At 27.5% G+C, this 23811-nt stretch overlaps 1 long non-coding RNA gene across 1 annotated transcript in view; it reads right to left on the minus strand.

Moving 5' to 3' along the window:
* The window catches only part of LOC142321886 (uncharacterized), a 99618-nt gene extending 87991 nt beyond the window's left edge, over positions 1-11627 (minus strand). Inside the window, exon 1 of the long non-coding RNA XR_012755735.1 lies at positions 10940-11627. This is a non-coding gene — a long non-coding RNA (uncharacterized LOC142321886). The remainder of the gene's footprint in view (positions 1-10939) is intronic.
* Positions 11628-23811: the final 12184 nt, after the last annotated feature.

Here is a 23811-nt window from a genome sequence, read left to right on the forward strand (position 1 = left end):
CCTTGAAAATCATCTTTCTCGTTATTTTCAATCCTTATTTGTCTATATACGGAGTTCTACGTATATTAATATTGGAGTTCTACGTTTTGCAACCATGAGCAAGGTGCAACGACACAATAACGACATTGTAATACCGTAAATACTTTTATATTTTGGCAGATAATTAATTGACGGTTGTTTGAAGTAAAGTAAAATATTAATGCCACAAAAATCATAAAATTTAAATAGAAGTTGTCTGAAATGTTATGGGTTTTATTTGGACAGACAGATATCGACACATATTATAAATTAGAATCGCTAAATCTGATAATATTAAAAAATCTCATTAATGTATACACAAATAATTCATGAATACAGTAATTTGAATAAAAAGAGTTATAAAAAAAAAATAATCTATTTTAAATTGCTGCAGTAAATCAGCTGGTCGTATTAAATTTACTCAGCCAATTTCGTAAAATGAGAAGATAGATTCTTGAGGGGTGGTCAGGGGTGTGTATATATATATATATAATTGTAACTATTGTTAAAAATTTCTTTAGGCTCTTTCTATTACTAATTATAATATTTATAATAAATTTATCAAACATGGTCCATTGGTATGATTATATAATTAATAATCTAAGAGCCACTTACCCACAAATCTTTTATATACAGTATACGTTCAAGCGCTTTCAGAATAAAATTCCATCATCAGGAACTTATAAAATGTATGTTATAATCTTAATAAAACTAAAAATTCGTCATTTAAATCTGTTTATGTTACGTAATATAATATAATAGTGGTCATCATATGTTTAAAGTTATGTTGACTTAACGTCCTGTCATTATGAATGTCTCCACCGTTGGAGATACCAACGTCTATAAATGTCATTATGAATGTCTCCACCGTTGGAGACACCAACGTCTATAAATGTCTCCACCAACCGGGGAGACATAATGATATAATAACAGGAGATTAAGTTGATGTAATATTATATTACGTTACATAATCAAATTTACATGACGAAGAAGGTTTACTTTTATTAAGATTTTAACATAAATTTTTATGTTCTGATAATGGAATTTTATTCTGAAAGCACTTGAGCGTATATATAAAAGAATTGTTGGTAAGTAGGTTCTTTAATTATATTATTATTATTAATTATATTATTTAATCGGAATGAAATGTTGATTTTCGAAACAAAATTAAAAAAAATTTGTAATGAAAATTTATCTACAAAATCGAGGTAATCTGATTAGCATATTTTAATTAAAAATATGGTTTAAACAGAAATCAACTAAAACTAAATAAACGTGATTACTCGTGAAACTAATTACGTGATTACTAGATAACGTGATTACATATACCTAACATCAGTGAAGAATTTAAAAGGTCAAACATTGATTTTAATATGTTCCAACGAAAGCGGAAAAAACATTCACGGTTTTTTGTGGCACTTTCATCATTCCATGGATGTTGAAATAAAAGTTTGAATTGGTTGAAACGGTCATACAACGTATTATGGTTCAATATAAAAGATTTCAATACGGTTATAGAAAGGCATATTGTTTCTAGCCATTCAAGTAAGTGCATATAGTGCGGTGAGAATCATGACACCATAGTGTCTTAAGCAAAATTACATCGGTTGTGAGTTCTACCATTAAATCTTGTTACTACTAGAAACAATACTCTTGTAGTTCTAACTCCTGAGGATTTAGTTATTTATAATGATCGTGTTCCGATTGTAAGACTAGTATATCTAATGTTATAAATACATGAAATATAGTTTTTCTTTGTACTCCTTTGTGGTGAGATGAAAAAAAAATCAAGTTAAACCTTTTCATATAATCACTCATAGAGACAAAATAAGTGTTCATTAGACAATCAGAGCAATTCCTATGTTATTTACTTTTTTCAGCTCATTTTTCAAATGTGAAATGTGTCGGTTATGATTCAAAATTGTTTTGTGTAATGGTAATGTCACGGCAAAACACACTAAAGAATTAAATATATTTTGAATTTTACTTAAGATAGACAATTTATTTTTTCCGGAGCTCATTTCATTGACAGAAGTTTTATTTTTTGTCCAGTTCCTATTCGTTTCACATACTAAACCATCAGATAGAACAGCTCATAACTGGAATACAGTAGTTGTAAAAATGAATTTACAAAATCTCAAATAAAATATTTAAAAATCTATTAAAATTAATAAACATTACGTCTTTAATTGTGAAATATTTTTTATTAAAATTGATTCATCGTCGGCATTATGATATGGTACACGTAAGTTGCTTGTCTTTAGCCGGGTTAAGATTGTAATTTTTTCAAGCTTACGTTTCAAATAGAATGAAGTGAAGATCAAGCAAGTGCGTGATTTTTTTTCAATTTAGGTTGTTGAGTGCAATTCTAAAAAGGTAAGGGAAATAGTAGTAGATAGAAGAGAGTACGTAGCTATTGTAGAAGGTAATCTTATAGTGACACAATGTATCGCTCGTACATCAGAACCGTCCTTATATTCCCACACCCTCAACAACACATACTTAGCTTCTACTCGGTGCTCTTTGTGGGCATTTGGATACAACAGAACACAAATAGTAAGCATTACTGTAGTACTTTCTATTCTAAGAATTGCATTAGCTATATTATACACCAAATCCACTCTTTCATTCTTTATAACCAGATATTCATCGTACTGATATCAAGTCGATCTTCCTTTGACGCTTTTTCAATGGACTTTGATTGTATTCTTTAAATTCGATCACACTTTTAAATTCACTTATAGTTCACGCTTATTGTATGTAAGCAAAGAAGCATATGTTTTTATTCATTCTATTTTTAGATTACACCGCTTTTTAATTCATTAAAAGTTCTATTTTTTACCAGTTTAATTACGTAACTAGTTTTACATGTTAAAGATATTTTTATTGTTATTTTAAATAAATATAAACAAAAAAATACGTGTCATATATATATTTGACTATTTGAAATATTTGTTAGTGACAGTTGAACTGATAAGTGTAGGGCCTAGCAGAATCCAATAAGAACTCATGTAAGGAGTACCCTTAATAACCCATAATACTATTAAAATGACTATAATTTGACAGGTTATAATATATTGTGACTATAATGTATGAGAGCGCTTAATGGGAATACTTAAGCTGGATATATTAAATCACAAAAATGCTGTTTAATAGTTGTTCTGGCGATTATATGCTTAATACTTGTAGGTTATTTCAGAAATAAGTGTACATGGATTACACGAGATGAGAAATGAAAATGGTTGTCGCTTGAACGAGCTGCCAAAACGTTCTGCTCTGACTATATGATCTAATGAGATTGTTATGTGGATGGAACGCAACTGCCTCAACAATATTCAATAGTTTATTTATAATGATTTGATTAGTTTTTTTAATTATTCTTGAGACCTTTGCGACAATTTAGTTATTTCTGTTGTAATGTTTTTATATATCTTTCTAGAAAAGTACTGATGGTGAAAGAGCCCGTTGCTGCTTTCATTGTAGAATTATTAGATGATTTTTTTAAATGTTAGAGATATTACTATTAAATTACTTTACCCATTTATAATATTCTAAAAATTGCTGATTCAGTTTTAAAATACGTGCTAACAGACCTTATACAATATGCTGTCTTTGTTATTTAATTATATTAGTAGCATTGTCGGAGGGTGAACTGTTATGTCGTGGCAACAATGAAATTTTTTTGTTACAACTGTCATCAATATTCTTATTTTAATGACAGTATAAGAATTAAATAAGACATTAATGAATCCTATATGTAAGTTATGATGGAACACAACGATGACATGTTTTTAAAAAAATAATTTTTATTTTTAAAGATACGAATATTATACAGTTTACTTTTGATATAAATTCAAATTATTAATTATACAATATTAATATGTTAACGCGTACATGCTTAAAAAATAGGGCGATGTGCATCAAACGAGTGCTGTACGTGGACTAACTAATTATTCTTACTATTAACAATGATGCAGCTGCATTGCATTCCATTACACGGTGGATTTCTTAGTATTTAGTGATATGCAACACACATTACGTATGGAATGCTATGCGTCAGGATTTTACTGTAACATAATTCCTCTTTCCTCGAGTAAAACAATCTGGAGTTGATTACCAGACAGGTGTTTTTCTCATATATATTTTAACATACAATATAACAATAACAATTACAACCAATATACTTTTCTTTTTTTTTTTTTTTTTTTTGGTGAAGTGGTGAGGAATCCCATTTACGGACGCCTAAGCAGGGTCGGGCTCACTAACAGGTGCCGCAAGATGTTATTAATATGCGTATGTAAACCTGCGCACTACCGACTAAACCACCACTCCTGGCTACCACCCTTTCTGGAACCGCTAGTGAAACATTTCTTCTAGAAGGGGGGTTACACGCCCACTCACACACTCATACGTCATAGTGCATTTGCATCATAGTCGGGTATCAACAAAAACAAATCAGTCACAGCAAATTAACAGCAAACATGATACATCACCATACAACCATACATTAAGATACAGAAAACAGTAATGAAACTACATACAAAGAAAAATGTCACACAACATATACAAATACAAGAGAAAAAAACTCAAGAAAAAAGTCTCACAATAATATAAACATCATATAAAAAAATCATCAAAACCAATAGAGCAAGAAAATAAAAATACGCCTGAAATGAGCCATTCATTTATATTACACGATCGGTGCAAAATCGCAACACAACCAATATACTATGTATACTATGTAATAATATGGTCCAAATTGATATACCATCTGTGACAGTGTTATTTTTCCTGAGCATTGACAAATTATTTAAATTTATATCTTGTAATTCCAATGTCTTAAGATTTATCGACAAGTCTGAATACTGCATCCTTTCTATATTTAATTCGTTAACATCAAGAAATTTCGGATGCCCGTAGCTTTTGCTTATATACTGTAGTGAGCTATCCTTATACAATACTTTACTATTATTTGAATTAATTAAATATATTCCTTCTAACACCTTAGTTAGGTTTAAAGCTTAGTTTCTTTATCATTCATAATCCTTAATTTTCCTTATGTGGCATTATTGCCAAAAATATATTGCAACTCTGATATCCATTTAATCATATTTCCTTTTACTTTAAGCGTTATATATTTACAATTATTTATACTACTTTATTCAATAATATCTTTTTCGCATTTTATTTCTTTGTGCGTTATTAATTCAAATTAACACAAATATTTATTTTGCATATTATTTTTACATTTATCATTCAAGACTATAACCTTTGATTCTCCTAACTTCAACTAATATTTTACTTTTGGTATAATAGTTACATACTCTAATTCTCTTTTAGTAGGAATCATCTTAAGTGGATATTTATTCTTAATATATTTTCAAATTCTCTTATATTACTTATTTTAGGTTCTAATGGTAATCAATTATTATAATATTTCGATATCTTTACTATTTCATTGAATAATTCTCTTGTTGATATAGTACTTAGATGTAGCGTTCGTAGCTTACAAAACGTTAACTGTTTTCTATATCCTGTACAAGGCTTAATATATTTTATAATATGTTTAACTGGTTCAGAAAATCTCTTGTTTTCTCTAATTCTACAAAATCATTCACATTTCTATTTATTAATAAAAACCTATTTTTCAACTCACTAAAATTATCTTCAATTACCTTTATCGTTTTATTAAATTAACTTATAATATCTACATTTACAGTATATTGATTAATTATTTGATCAATTTTATTATTTTGATTATATTTTGTTTCATTTAATATTATTTCATCATTAGCATCCATATTACCAGTAATCATTTTTATAACTGAACCTAAATAATTTATTTACTGTTACTCATAATTAACATTTACATTCATTAGTGCGCAAAAAAAGAGGAATCTATCTTTTAACAAATTAACTCAGCTACTTATCTCTGTATACTTATAACTATTTTCTGTAACAAAATCTTTTCTACTGCTTTATTATACAACTTATTGTTAACATTATTTAATACATGTTCACACACATCATTTTAATACAATTAATAAATATTATTCAGATTCTATATTATAAAACTACTTATTTCAATTATAACTATAAATATAAAATTATGATATGCATTCTGTTGTATATTTATTTCTAATAAAGAGTTGGGATTAATATGGCCATATAAACTTTATGAGAGACCATCTTATTACATGAATGAATACTGTGCGAATATGTGCCTTTTTGTACTTTCCAGAATTCGAAGCATATGCCGCTGGTTCAGTAATATTTTCAATAAATACTTTGTTATTGTGATAAATTATATTTTTATTATGTGTAATTTATAATAGATTTAGATACATTTTATCTGTTAAGATATTTATAGTATTAGTAACTTTTTCATATTGTTTGGGTTAATTATTATTGTGTACATAGTGTTATATTTAGATTTACAGTTTTAAGTTATATTTTATAACAGAATTGAAATCGCTTTAAATACATTTACTTTTAACATCTTATAAGAACTGATCTACTTCACATCTTTTTAAGAACTAATTTGTTTTACATCTTGAAACCAATACTTAATAATAGTATTTATAAAGAAAATGGCCTGAAAGAAAGGCCTAAAGAAATTATGGCCTACATAAGTAAGAAGAAAGAGCTACATAGTTTATCATAAATAAGGAGGACATGATACTGAACAAATACTACTATTATATACAATAACTGCGTATTTTTCTTTAGTTTCTATATTTTCATTTTTAAATTCTTCCTTATTATTAAATAATAATGTTCATTCAACGTGGAGAGGAATCTTTCACACCTACCATTTGAATGTGGATGTTGTGTGCCTGTAAAATGCATTTTTATTTCATGTAACTTCATCAATTCTCTAATTAGATTATTTTTTAATTCAGCACCGTTATCTGGAATAATTATTTTGGTAACTCTATAGTGAGTAAAATAATTCAATAATTTATCTGCTACTTCCGATGGTTGTGGACCTGCAATTAAATACACTTGAGCATATCTTAAAAAGCTATCAATAAGTGTTAAAACATTTTTTTTTTAGTTGAAACAGTGTCCATATGTAATGCTTGTTAGGGTTTATTAGGCGTTGGAGTTACATTCATTTCTAATTCTAAAGGGGGCCTTATATATTTCGTTTTTAAATATATCGCATTTGTTAATATAATTCTGTATGTGTGCCTTTAAATTCCAAGCATAATATTTTCTTTTAATCTGTTTGTATGTTTCTTCTATTCCACGATAATTTGTTTTTCCTACATGATAATTATTTCTTATTTCTTGTAATTCGTCTTTATTAACAATATCTAATAATTTACTATTATTACATTTAATTAATTGTAGTTGACTATTAAAATATTAGGCTGTAACAGTTGTAATTCTTTCATAAAAAACGTCATCAAAGTACAAACTATATTTTACATTTGGTATCAAATATTCTTTAACAAAATTAATTATATTATTAACGAAATTATTTTCTGCTATTTCTACATTTATTCTTTTCTTAATATTTTTAAATAACTTCTGTATTTTACCTTTTCTTGGATTATTTTAATTAATTCTAATATTACTTGATTTTTACTTCAATTAACTGGATCCTCTGATATTGGTTTATTGATCATATTACCTTCAAAAGTTTTGTGTACCGTTTGGTCATTATCCTCTTCTATTTGAAATATTTCCTCTAACTGGTTTTTTATCTGCTGGGTCTCATTATCATCAATGTTTACTACTACTGACTGTTTATCTAATTCTGGAAAATATAAACTATATATTCCATTCACTAATTGATCAGTTTCGTTTGTACTACTACTGGGGTTACTTCCTAAATTTTTACTTACATTTTCATTAATATTTAAGTGAATACGTGATAAAGCATCTACATTATTATTTATTATTCTTTTCTTTTTTATATGCTATTTCATTATAAAATTTCTCTAATTTTAGTCCACGTCGTAATAACATGCCACTTGCGTATGCTATTGGTAAATCAGCACCATTTTTATTTTGATTTAATATTGCACCTACTGCTACTTTACTAGCAGTTATTCATTACTTCAAAACATTTAATATACTCTACATCTTCAATATATATTTCAGATTTTTTTTTTAAACAGTTAATGGCTTTGTTATATTCGCAAAGTTTTCAATAAATTTTCGTTGATAACCTAATAATCCTAAAATCCTTTTATTTATTTCGTAATTTTTGGTATTGGAAATCTTTTTATTGCCTGTACTTTTTTTTGGGTCTTGCTTAACTCCATCCGGTGTTACAATATGTCCTAGGTACCCTTCTTCTTTCCTTAAAAATTCGGTTTTGTCTGTATTTTAAAATTTGCAAATCAAATACTTCATTTAATCTTATATTTTAAACTTTTAATCTTATATGTTCTTTTAAACTAGTAAAATATATAGTAATCCAGTCTAAATAAACTAAACAAATTTCATTCTGTATTCCACGTAAAAAATTATTCTCAACTCTTTGAAACGTCGGTGGGCTATTTTTTAATCCAAGGAGCTTCTTAAAAATTCGTAATATCCCGTTTCATCGAAAGTGCGGGTTTACTTATAATATCTTGGTCCATCTTAGCCTCAGGATTTCACTTTGTGAAATCCTGAGGCTAAATATAACGTCGTAAAATATTGAGCCCTGCCTAATTTATTTAAAATATTCGTTATATTTGGTAATGGAAATTTATCATCAATTGTTTTAGCATTTAATCCCTTAAAGACAACTACTAGTCTATATTTTTTGCCTGAAGCATCGAGTATTTTTGGTACTAACCATATTGGTGAATTCGAGGCGAATATGAAGGCTGAATAATTTTTTGTTTCAACATGTCAATAATTTGATTTTCAACTTTCTTCCTAAATCTTTCTGGGTATCTATAATTACAAGTGTATACGCGTCCTTACACCTATCGTGCAAATTTTGTGATCAATTTGATCGGTAAACGTTAAATCGTTATCTGCATATTCTTTTATTAAATTAATTATTTCTTCTCTAACTTCCTCACTTTTCATATGATCGGTACTAATTTTTGATAAATCTAACTCTTTGACTTGATTAAATAAATTAAAATTATTACTAATGTGTTTTTAATTTCTTATATTTTTCCGTTCTTACTACTAATTTTTTCCTTATCTTTATCTTTTTTCCTTATCTTATATTTATTATATTATTATTTCTATTTTTATTACTGGTAATTCTATTATTTTTCATAATTTTTGCTCCTAGTATTAATATTATCTATTGTCGTCGTATTAGCTTCCTTCATTTTACTAAATTTAAATAATTACTAGTTCCTTTCATATTTTTCGGCAACGTATGTTTATTATTTGTATAAGTTTTCTTCCTACCATATTTAATAATATTTGGCAACATTTTAATATTATTTACATCTATTACATTTGTCTTTAATAACATCACTTTTATTTCGCTTAATATATTTTTCATGTTCAATATCACTACTTTTATCATACATATTATTAACAGCATTATCTTATTTCCTTTCCTATGTTTATTTTCTTTATAATTATTACTTGTATTTGGCAACTTATTTCTATCAATATTTTCTTCACATATACGAGTAACCATTGGTTTTCGACAATATATTTTCACTAATTACACAATTCTTACTATTATTAAAATCATCAATATTATTATCATTACTTCTAACATTTTCCTGATTATTTCTTCATTTTAGATTTTGCTGTTTATTAACTTTCAATATTATTACATAAATTTTTTTTTCTACCGACCCTATTTTTCCTTTTATATTTAACTTTATTTTTACTAACATTTGTCATTTTATTATTATTATTATTATTATTATTCGTTGGCCAGTTATTGTAATAATTTATAAAATCTGAATGTAATTATTTACAGCTTCAGTACCATGCATTAATCTTAAAAATCTTAAAGTACAGTCATAAATTTTAATTAGATCTGTATACTTCTTCGTCATCTGACTCGTCCAATTCATCATCATCATCATTTATTACAATTTCGTGGATTAAAATAATCTAATTCACTATTAAAATTAATTTCGTTTGGTGAATAAAAATTCCCTAATTCAACATAGTTACTTCTATACTAAAATTGTCGCTAAAAGGGTAGTTTCAAATTCTTCGTCTGATTCCTCATCTTCTTTATTTGGGTTAATTCTACTTATATTTCAAAAATATTTTTCCTAGTCTAACAATTTTTCGTTTTTAATTTTATTTTGTGTCAACTGATTTAATTTTAATTGTTTATTGTTATTACTATTACTGTTTCCTAAATTAACTACCCATTTTTTTGTAATATTATCGTAAGTTTATTTTAAATCGCATCCAGTCCAATTACTCGCCAATTGTTACAATTTTGGGTGTTTATTTGGGGTTTCTATCGAATTTTGGAAGTAATTAAGGTATTGATTTGGATATTCTGGTGTTTGGTATTTAAAATTAATTGGATTTTGGATCAGAGAGGTTTTTTTTACATTTTGACACCATTATTACAAACTACAGACTTACAAAATTAAATTCATTTGTTTTACTTTAGAAGTAGTTGGTAGACATGTTGAGTGCGTCTATTGAATAATAATTTAATAAAATTTGTTTTAAGTTATTCCACTCATTAATAATACCACCTATTATTAATTTTAAATTTGGTACTTCGAATTTTTTCTAAAATTTTAAAAGTCAGATATTCATTCTAGAAATCACAGGGTCTTGCCTAACATAAAATTTAGCGACGTAAAGTGATAAATTGGTTCAATATTAATGGATCTCCTGTAAAATCAGGGATTGCGTCTAAATTCTCTTTTTCTAATATTGAAGTGGTCATTTTAAATTTTATATCAATTTTTCTTATATTAACATATAAACAAATCATATCATAAAATTATCAAAATTTCTTACTTACGGTACTACTTTTATCATTATATACATGCTGATTGGTTGCCTTTGATTGATTGGGTTGCCTTTGTTGATTGATCGAGTTGCCAATATAGAGTCGCCTTCGTAGTTTGTTGCCTTCGTAGTCTGCCGTTGTCTTCCGAAGATTATTCGTGCCTTCGATGAGCGGGTTGTCGATCAGGATTATATTCATTAATTCTGCCGACTGGAACAGTTTGTAGAGATGTCCTCTCTTCAACGTCACTGAAGTTTGAAGATTGTAGCGATCAGGTAGTCCCTGTTCTCTGCCGATTGCCGTCTTCGTTGTGGACTCCGTTAAATAATATACTCTTGTTCTCGTCGTTCGTTCCACCTCATAAACGATTCGATGATCGAAGAAATTAATTTCCCGAGATGGCTTTTTATTTAGTTTGCTTTGTTAATAATTTGAAAACGAAAGTTCTATTATATTCGCTAACCGTCCTCAAGGTGTCCTACCGACTGCACCAGTTTTATGATAAAACACAACGATGATATGTTTTTAAAAAATAAGTTTTATTTTAAAAAACAAAAAAAAAACAGATATTATACAATTTACTTTTGATATAGATTCAAACTATTAATTATACGATATTAATATATTATATATGCACTGTAATATTATAATGTTAATGCGTGCATGCTTAAATAGGACGATGTGTGTCGAACGAGTACTATATTAGAACTTTACATTATGAGTATCTAATTAGAACTGAATAATAATTATTATAATTAGAAAAGGAAACAAAGGTTGCAACGGCATTGCATTATTTCAAACGGCGGGTTTCCTGCCACGTGGCTAATGGAATGGAATGCTTCATCTATTCTCAGTAATATAACTCATATATATTACATCTCGAATAGAGAGATGCTGTTCACCAGTTTCCAGGAAACTATGATAAAACCTTCTGGAAAGAGAGAGAAAGTTTCATATACATATATATATATATATATATTGTGTAGTGTGTGTATTTTACGCGCGCACACAAAGAAAAAACAATAAATAAAAAAAGTAAAATAAATAAAAAAAATAAATAAATAATAACTTTTTTTTTTTAATTTAAAATCATTTCTAATAGTATCTTATTTTCTGCATTTTTCATTTATACTCTGAATTAATTTTGATTAGACCTTTCTCACTCAACAGCCACAATTTTGATTTTATTTTAAGTATAATTATATAAATTATACACTATAAGTAACAATTAATACAAATAAAAATGTTTTCAAGGAGTTGAGCAAGATTTTTCCCATTATTTTCCACTTCCAGTATTTTCCTGTAAATGAAATGATATGAAATGACATTATAAAGAAATTAAATAATAATTGTTCGCTTATCGACATAAAACAGAATTATAACAAAATTAATGTACAAGATTTACCCATAAATAAAGTAACTAAGTAAGTACACCTTCGGCACGACCGTGAGTCCGTTTTTCAGGTCGACTTTAAGATTTCAAGGGAAAAGGAATACAGATTCATTTTAAATAATAACCGAAAACAGGCTACTCAAAAAATATTGGCTTTTCCTAATTAAAAATTTAATTTCTTGACCGACTACCCACTAAATTTTACTGCATCTCGGACATAAATAACCGATTTAGACCGATCTTCTCCATTCGTTATCAAATTATAGCCTTAACTTCTAATTCATTTTGAACTAGAAGAACCTAATATTTGGAGAACCCGACATGAATAAAAAAATTTACTCTTGAGCGTTACAAAGGAAGTCTACGTATCTTTCGACCTCCCTATTCGGTAAGAGTAGCAGCCTAGCTCTTGCTCTAAACAATGTATAAATAAAATTTCTGATGTACATTTAAACGATTTTATTAAAATTTAAACTAATTTATGATATATGTCGTGAGACTATGCCCGATTAACTCTCTCAAACCATTCGTCCTCATTCATTTTCTTTAGAATAACGCTAAATTGACCGTTTCATCCGTCTGTCATCGAGTCAAACACCATCTCTAACGATATTCATCCATTGTTTTTGCTATCTCACGTGTCTGTCCGCCGTAAGTTTTGGAGAACCTATTGTCGGGATGGGATAACGTCCTCCATACATATTTAAAATGATTTTTTTAACGTCTGTTTATAGATAAGTTTTTTGTATTGAAAAATATAAGCGAATAAAAAAGATTATTAAAAATATTTATTTACATATTTTTAATTTTTATTCGTTAACTATTTTAAATTAAACATTATATATTAACGGCTTTGATTTCTAAGACCCCTGTGAACTTCAAATTAGTTGAAGCTCTCCCAGTAATGTATTTTATAAAGCGGATAAGTTTAAATACTTAAGGTCAAATGCAATAAAACTGTAATGCAACTGTGTGCAATACAAATGAGAATACGAGATTCTTTTTAAGTTCATTAAAACCGCATGAATTTTATTATCATTCAGAGTGTAAAAGAGCTGTCAACCGTTTAAGGCTCACACCCGAAAGTGGTGGTTCTCTACTGTAATCGATAAATATTTTTCTATAAGAGAATAAATTTAGAAAATGTTTTATACGGTTTATATTATTATGGGATAGACTGGCCTGAAATCGGGCGTACTCATTAACAATATGCTTATACAGTATATTTCCACTACTAACTTAAAAAAAAAATTATTACTTAATTTTGGATGTATGTATTTCGTTGTAACAATAAAAAGTAAAAATATGTTGGACTTGCACATTAATAATGTAAATTTTAGTAGGATATGTTTTTCATTAATTTTATTTTAGCAAAGACTTGGAAGAGTATTATCGGATAAAAACACAAGCAAAATAACGCCAAACTTTATTACCCGTGAAAACCATTAATAAATTTTGATGAAAAACTCTAAATGTAGTTTTTGAACTTTATTGTAGAGGTAAAAAATCAGATAAGTTATTGTTACTTGAACGATTCAGATTTAAAACAAACGTATTCCTCAATCGGGTTAAGTTAATATTCAAAATTATAAAAAATGAGGTCCGATCAGGTAAACCGTTAATTTTAATTAAAGTTTAACGGTATTATCTTTTATAAATTAAAACTAATGTAAAATATGAACGACAGATGATCCATGAAAAAATTGTCAAACGTGAACGATAAACTAACGTAAATTATACAAAACATTTCTTACGTGAAACAAGGCTGAGTTGCAATTTATAAGCATTCTTCAGATAAACTGAATAAATATAAGATAATAATAGCATTGATTTAATCCAATTTATTTTTTATTTTTGGTGTTTACATGGGTTTACTACCAGATTGATTATTGTTGCCCAACACAAACGACAACGGTGCACTACTAGTGTGAAACACTGTTTATTTTGTAGAAATGCTGAAAAAGAGCGTAAAAGTTATATTGAAGAAAAATAAACAAATAATCAAAAAGACAAACATAAAACAGAAATAAATAAGCGAATAGATAAGAAAGAGATTATGAGAGAGAGTTAAAGAACTCAGAACTAAAACTGGAAAAAACCATTCGAAATAAATAAAAATCTGATGTGGACACCACATGACTTCCTTGTACGCCTATTAAATTACATATACACATTATTTTGATGCACTTCATTTAAAGTTTTTAATTTGAAAGTGAGATACGATCCTCCAATTCTTTAATAAAGTGGACAGTTACACAATTGCATTGTGGTATATTAGTGTATGTATTGTCTTATTTCACGTCGCTGAAGCCAGTTATGTGGTGAAAGTGAAAACGACTCGGATCCGTAACCATGCACAAATCGGTTCGAATTCGACTTTTTTTTTACTTTTTTTTTTGTTTAAATATACTGATTTGTTAATAATTATTAACCTCTGTAAAATTTTTTGAATTAAAATGAATTACATAAAATTTTATTTCATTAATAACTTCTGATTTAAAAAAAAATTCAATCGGAGGTTAATAATTATTAATAAATCAGTACATTAAAATTAAAAAAAAAGTTAAAAAAAAGGAAATGAAGTCGGATTCGAACCGATGTGCCTTCCCCTATTAATATCCAAATATTGGAACCAATGAAATAAGTACCACTTATGATATATCATTGAAAAGCTCTCAAAAAGGCCTTAATAGTGCAGTTAAGAAAACGTCCAAATTCCAATTTTTTAGAATTTTTGTTTTGAGAATTTTGGTTTAGTCGATTGCAATCAAAAGGGGAGGTGCACAACTAGATGATACAACAGTACTAAATACATCGTTTCAACATCCTACGGCTAATCGTTTTTGAGTTACGCGAGATTACATACCTACATACATACGTACGTACAGACGTCACTAGTCGAAACTAGTCAAAATGGGTTCAGGGATGGTCAAAATGGATATTTCCGTTGAAATCTGAAAACCGGAATTTTTGGCGATCACAATAATTCCTTTACTTCGTAAAAGGAAGTAATCATTCAGATCTTTACTAAATTTTAGGGCTAACGACTTAGAGAGGTTATATGTAACACCGAAGCCAGAATACATGCTTTCCAATTAACTGAAACAGATTTTAGAAATAATATTGGTAAAATAAAATTAAAACAGCAGGACAAGAAACAAAACCATAATAATACTATGGTGTTTAAGGGGAGATGGGTTTAAAAGTGTCTGCCGTTAAGAAAAGTACTACAAAGTATTACAAAAGTATTAAAATAAAAAAGTATTTCATAGATAAAATAGTTAGTCGTTAAAACAAAAGTTAATAAAAAAACTTTAAATATGAATGCATAATATTAAAAGTAATCCGGACATAGTGTAAAGGCCTCGCCTACCCGTATACCCCGTACCCTCAAGATGTCTTTGCGGGGTAAATTTTCAACACATATAAATAAAGTTATTACAATTTTGTCGCTAAAAAAGGTAACATACTTAAGCCCATTTGAGAGGGATGTATTAAGTATTCTTGGGAAATGAGCCGAATACACACGTTCTGATATGGAAAACACAAGAAACACAATAGAGTGGACAACAACACGTAAAAAGAAAAGCACCATACAATAAATATTAAGTTACTTGAATATAAATATTATTTTTCTTACTTTAATTTCATTTAATACATTTGCACAGTTTTCTTACACAATGTCCATGGTGTTTGCTGATTTCTTTTCTCTAATGTCAGTTATATTTGGCGAGCATAATGGAAGAACTTTTAGCTGGTTAGGTGTATTTATAGTAATCATTAATATAAATTCTTGTTAGATTATGTTTAAAAATTTGAAATAATTTCAATCCACTTAAATTCTAAAATAGTTCTTTGCAATATATATAGTCGATAGATAATAATTTAATTTTCTGCTTTTGGATTTAAATTTGTCAAATGTTTGGCCGGAGAAGTCAATCAGCTTTATTTAATTCTTTCGGGTTAAGCTTTCCATACTTTATAGGAAACAGATCATAATAATCAATTTAGCAATAATGAAAATATAAAATGCAGTTGAGGTAGTAGTGTTTATTTTTCACAGAATTCAAATCCAAAAGTAAACACTGAAAATTTATTAAAAATGAAACAAAATTTTATTATTAGCACTTAACATAGTTTGTTAATTTTTGCTACATCATTTAAAACTCTGTTTCCTGATTTTAACCTTTGTATGAAAGCGATGTAATTCAAATACATACACGGTCTAGTACAGTGTGTTACAGTTACGCAGCAGTTACAAAAGAGAGATTTGAGGCATTAAGGGGGGATTTTTTGTGTATTAATCTGACATTCTTTAAAGCGATCGATAAAGGATACTGACTTCTTAACTGCAGTCTCTCGATGAGGACTTTTAACCCTTTGGAAACCGATCGACGATTTACCTTCGATTACAATATTTGCGAAAAATACTTATCGACGATATACGGTCGATAAAAAATACGCGAAAAAGACTAGCCAGCGATTTATCGTCTATTTGTTTTAACTAGTTTTTCGCTTTATATCTTATCTTTTAGCTTTAATTAATTGACTGATCTTAACAGTAATGTAAACAAAAATTATTCAAATGTAATTATACTTTTTGGATACAACTTCATATTTTGAAAAATAGTAATAAACTTGATGTAAATTATTTTCGAGAAATAAAAATCATAAATAAAATTCAATAAAAATTTATCAATGACTCAATAGTGAAGATGGGATCGAATTAAGTAGCGAAGCTATACAGATAATGTAAATATCGGATAAATTTAATTTGTACAAATTTTTATTAATTCAACTATTTTCAAAAAAAGAATTTAACATTTTAAGTATACCTCGGTTTTTATGATATAATTAATTTTCTTATGAACGATGGATACATAAAAGTAAATAACTATTTTCCAAGAACAGTTGCAGAATAACCGGTGGTGAGCAATATGTTGGTATAAGTTATATGCTCGTTCAGAGTTATTGTAAAATCTACACTAAACAAAAATATGCAGCAAAAAATAATTTAAAAAATATGTTACATTTAACTAAGATTTTACCCTGTCGCTTTTAACGACAGTTTATTTTTTTAAATCTTAAATAACAAAATGCTTTACTTAAAACAAAATCTTAAAAAATCATTTATAAAATAATCTTTTAAATACGATATTTACTTCATTATAAAAATATTTATGTTAAAACTATATCGATCGCTTATTAAATCGATTAAAAATTATGACGTGTATTTATTAATTTTAGTTTTATCGGTTGATAAAATCTGATCGCTTTAGTAAATTAACTATCATAATAAAGGAATGAACAGCAATATTTAGAAAAAAATATTTAAAAAATATAGTAATATGTATTAAACAAAATATGTAAAAACTTATATTATAAAGTTTTGCAGAACTATTAAGTTATTTTAATTATAATTTTAAACTTGATCTTTTTTTTGAATCAACCGCACACTAAGAAATCCTTTAACATAATAAAATAATCGCTGTATAATAAAAGTTTGCAATTATATATATCTATGTAAACGAAAATTACTCAACCAAAATAAAAGACCAACAAAATAAAATATAAAGACCAAAATAATAAAAAAATCAGTCTATTATGGGTGTAAAAATTTATCAATAAAATAATCTCACTGTAAAATTATCACCAAGCACCCGCTACCAAACCAAGAGAAAGGGGGGCATAAGAAGAAAAATAAATTAACGAATTCTATCAGGCTAACATAAAGTCGGGTTTCAAAACTAATCATGCCATCCTGTTGTAGTAATAAAGTTATTCAAGTCGTAGTTTCCTTAATTATTTATTAGTAACCCTGTCGCGTCTTAGGTTGTGCTGAATGCGTTTAGATCTTCAATAATTGGAAATAGTTTTTTAGTAATTTATACGCGGGCTCTTCTCTTAGAGTTAACGCTATTCACAATCTATAACATATTTCTGAAAGGTTGAACTGGACTTTGAGCCCGAGAGTATACATTGTTTTTTTGAGTCTTTGAGAACGTTCTAGCGTGTCTATCAATATTTTCCTTAGTATTACGCTTTCTCTTATTTTTTCATTAATATTTGGCAACTTATTTTTAACATCCGTTACTACATTATTATTATTAACACTTGGTAACGTTTTACATTTATTATTATTACTTCTACTATTTTTTCTTCCTTACAGTTTATTGTTATTATCATTATTATACAATGATGCACTTATAATTGTCTAAAGGTTCAACATATATTGGGTGATACATAAGATTTTTTTATTTACGACTGTAGGATTCGTAACTTTACCATGGGCTCACTATTTTTGACATTGACAGTACATTAAGGAATTTCTGGGCCGTCTAAGTTCCTATAATCTAATACTCCAAGTCCGTTTTAATCTTATCCACAGGAAATTTATTGTTACGTTTTATACGTGCTTCAATCTGATATGCATTTTTACTATTTACAGCCGTTTTTTTTCCGCTTTACTGGTATTAAAATAACATATTGGCACAACAATATTTTTATATGTTAATTTACTATTTATAAAATCTAAATTAATTCTCATTTCCTTTAAATTATCTAGACCTAACAATAAGTTAAAATCTTTGTGGAGGCCAAATAATTAATATTTATTCCTCTTACTGTCTAATATTGGTAATAACATACTAAATTTTTTTTTGGAAGCGCCATGTGCTGTGGTCACTTCAAAAGCCTTTTTACCTAAATATTTTTTATAATATTCATTTCCAATAAACGTTTTTACAAAAGACCTGGCACTTCCAGTATCAATTAGAATTCTAAACCTAGCGTGTGGATCTATAACATAGATCTACTATTCATCTATTTCTGCGTGTAAATTCATTATTGTAAATTTGTTCTGAGGTTTGTATTTCCTAAAAACTTACCGTTGTCTAATTTTTTATTATTATTATTGTTTCTTAAATTAATTCCACCAATCTGTTTAGTAATATTATCGTAAGATTCTTTTAATTTTTCGTTTCTGGTTCTATTACTCGCCTGTTGATATAGTTTTGGGTGTTTCTTCGGAGGTTCTACTGAATTTCTTGTATTTACACTCGTGTTTCTTGCGCTCGCTTAAATAAAGGTCGTTGATTGGGATTTTGGAAGGGAATTTTTTGGTAATCATTGGGTTGTGTGTGATTATAAACCGTCTATTAAAAGGTGTTCTTTGGAAGTTTGGTGTCTTAGGAGTATAATCTCGGTAATAACTGGGATATCTTGGTGTCTGATATTTATAGTTATTCGGATTTCGGGTCGAAGTAGTTTTCTTTACGATTTGATTACTATTATTTTTAAGAAAATTACACTTATTCATCTTAAATTGAAAATCATTATTTAACCTACTAAATGCTTCTTCTAAACAATTAGGATTTTTCGTTCGCAATGAAACGTTGCAATAGCGATCCTAACGGTTCAGTTAATACTCTTAATGCTAACTTTCCTACATATTCATTTAAAACATTTGCAATTACTGCCTCTTTATTTGTAAAATATGCTATTTGCATTTTAATAACTTCTGTATACGTTCATAAAAACTAAAATGAATTTCACTACTCTCTTTTATAACTCAGATAATTCTAAATTTAATGTAAAACAATCTCGTTTATCGAGATATCCATTTAATAATACCTGCCTGACATCATTCCATTTATAACAATTTGATCCTATTACTAATTGCAATGCAGGTGAATTTATTTTAAAGATAATTGACGAAAACAAAAATATTCATTTTGAAAGTCGTCCGGATTATTGGCGACATAAAAATTTGCGACTAATTTGTCACACAAAGTAATAAAAAGATCTAAAATTAACGGGTCATCTAAACATTCTGGCAACATATTTAAATAATCTCTTTTTAATATCGGTACTTTGCCATTTTTAAATATTAATTTTAATTATACTATGCACATAAAATATATACATTTCACAAAATTATCAAAATATTTCTTAATACTATTAAGAAACTATTTTAACTATTTTTCATACTTACAGTAATACTTTTATCATTATATACATGCTGATTGGTTGCCTTCGATTGATTGGGTTGCCTTCGTTGACTGGTCGAGTTGCCAATATAGAGTCTGCCATTGACTTCCGACGATTGGTCGTGCCTTCGATGAGTTGGTTGTCGATCAGGATTGTATTCACAGTAGTACTGCCGACTCGAACAGCTTGTAGAGATGTCCTCTTTTCAACGTCACTGAAGTTTGAAGATTCTATCGATCAGATAGTCCCCGTACTCTGCCGATTGCCGTCTTCGAATAATATAATCTTATTCTCGTCGTCCGTTGACCTTGTAAACGATTCTATGGTTCTATGGTCGAAGAAATTATGCACATTAATTTCTCGAGATGACTATTTATTTAGTTCGGCTAAATAAATATTGGTTTGAATACTAAAGTTCTATTATATTCGCTAACCGACCTCAAGGTGTTCGACCGACTGCGCCAGTTGTGATAAAACACAACGATAATGTGTTTTTAAAAACACGTAATATTATACAATTTACTTTTAATATACATTCAAAGTATTAATTATACAATAATATTAATATAATATTACTGCGTAGATGCTTAACAAATGTACGATGTGTATCGAATGAGTGCCATACATGGACTAACTAATTATTCTTACAATTAACAAAGGGTGCAGCTGCATTGCATTCAATATATTTATATATTTAAATACTAGATCTCTAGAGGGAGGGGTAAAACTTTCTTTTTCATTCGGAAAAATTCTATACTCGGTCGAATTTGAAATTTTTCACGTGTACCATCTATCCACGTATTAGTCAGGCTTGCTTTCACGGTAAGCCAAAACATTAATCGATATAGGTAAATGTTGTTTATTTTCTTCGCAAAAATTAAAAACTGGTGTTATAATTATTATTTGTTTTTAATACTTCTTTAATATTTCGTCGGAATGTACAAAATATATATTTTATGAAAAAAAATTAGGATTTTCGAGCAGTATGAAGATGAAATATGACTTTTTTTTTACTCTGATATATTTATCTATAAAATAAACAAATTTAATATAAAAATATTTTTTTTCAAATAGTTTTACTATAAGTATAACCACTTCTTCCTGGTATTTTAACATCCTCCATGAAGTAAAAAAATCCACTTAGAAATCTCTGATTCACTAAATTTTACATAAAAAATATCCTAAAATTTATTTTATTTTTTTATAAAAAAAATTATACTAAAGTAAAAAAGGTTTACATCTTTTATCCAAAAATTCTATAAAAGTAGGAATTGCTGATTAAAAAAAGTAATTGTTTGTTGTACTGAAAAATCGATGTTAAGCTATTTGCTAACGTCTTTTGTTTAACAACCTTGATATAAAAAACTTTTTTCTAGTTAATAGTTTTGTACTTATAATTTTGAAGATAAAATTCTGGGTTAATTTTAAATTAACGGTTAGACATTTATATCTTATTTTCATTAAGAGTGAGTGTTATTGGATAATAGAATTTGGGTATTATCTTCTGCAGGTAAATACCCAAAGGAAATCTAATAAAAAAATGTTGAATATGCGAGAGGCAGTCAAATTATTTATTTATTTGTTATTAAACATTGATAAATAAATCGATAAAACATTAGAAAACTATTTGTTAAAACACAGTTGTTCATCCTGCTACAATGTTTGAGATGGTAGGTTTATAACAATATTATGTTTTAGATATTGGTAAAAATTGGTAAAACATTTAATACAGATTTTTTTAGAATTCCCGGTTAATTTTGCAACAGATTTTTAAGATCATTTGTTATCCATTATTCTTTTAATGAATGTAAAAAAGTTTTTAATTTAATTTGATGGTATTTATTTAGGAAACGCCGGAGAAGAATAGAATAAAAAATTCTAAACGGTGTTGATTCTTAAGCAACATTGTTAGAAATTTTATTATAATAATCACGCCAGATTCATCGTTAAACGATCGTTGGCATTAATATCGTTTTTACTTTTGATCGATCTAATAGATGATTTAACTTCTTTCTACAAAATAAAGAAAATATTGTGATCGCGAAAAATTTCGATTTTCAGATTTTAACGGAAATATTCATTTTGACCATCTCTGAATCCATTTTGACTAGGCTGGATTAGCCTATGTTCTTATTATCCGATGATATATTTAAAGAATTAGTGTTTTCCTTTGTAAAGATCTTATCAATAAAATTATTTTGTTAGTAGATCTAGTGGGTTATAAGAAAAAGGTGTAAATATTACAAGAATCTAAATATTATAAAACTTTCTACTAAGATTAGAAAGTTTTAATTTTGCATTAAAATCCACAAAAATTAAAGATGTTGTTGTTTCTCAAATCCTTATTAATATTTTCAAGAAACATTTATAATTTATAGTAGAAAAGCGTAATGTTCCCATTAAGACAATTATATGTATATGTATCAATGATTGTGGATTAAAGTAATGGCCCAGAAAAACATGGGCCTATTTTAACATCAACACTTTCAAATGAGAAGTTAGCAAACTCGTCACTGAGATCATGCTATTGACCATGGGATGTTTACATATTAAGGCTCGCACGCGCGTGCATACACACGAGTGTGTGTGTGTGTATATATATATATATATATATATATGTATACATACATTTTTAGAAATATCTATATATATATATATATATATATAGATATTTCTAAAATAGGTAGGTAGAACTGACTATACTTTTTCGGATTCTACTTGTAACACTAAACAAAAAATATCCTTAGGAAAAATGCCAATTTCTCCTTCGTTCTCCCCCTGTCCGTCATTTTGTTATTTCTATATAAAAATTTATATCTCAAGTTCGAATACAGTATCACATTATATTTGCTAAACGTCTTTGTAATAAAGTTTTAAAATTAGCAAAATATCAGAACTTAAATACCTTCGTGAATTGCAAAATGGCAGCCATGTTTATTTTTCAATTCGTTATATCTCCATAAATATAAGTTTTAAAAATGTATGTTGCTAAAATATTAAGCCTTTTGTTTTAAAAGAAATTACATTTTTTTTAAATCTGTAACAAATAGCCGAGTTATGGGGAAAATTGATGTAATTTTGTGTCTATTATCATACCCTCCACTTTACGTCAATTCGATTAAATAATAATTGTTTATATTTATTATTAATTCTATATCGTAAATTAGTATCAAAATAAGTAATAATTTTCTCTTAAATTTTAGTAGGATAGCTATGTTGCAATTTAGAAATGTTAAGCGTCATTTTTATTTTTAATAATTTATGTTATATTAAAGTTAGCTTGATCTAAATGCTGATCCATAGAATTTTATTTAGGTGTGTAGATTTCAATTATATATAATTTTTTTAAAACTTACCTTCTTCTGATTTTTCAGATTTTATGACAACAAAATTTAAATTGGAAATAAAGTACCTTTGAAAATCGTAAAACCTTGACCTAGTAGACCCAAAAATAAGCTTTTTCAATTTCGTAAAATACACATAATTGTCTAAATCATGAAAA

This window comes from Lycorma delicatula, chromosome 3 (assembly GCF_047948215.1).
Source record: "Lycorma delicatula isolate Av1 chromosome 3, ASM4794821v1, whole genome shotgun sequence".
NCBI lineage: Eukaryota > Metazoa > Arthropoda > Insecta > Hemiptera > Fulgoridae > Lycorma > Lycorma delicatula.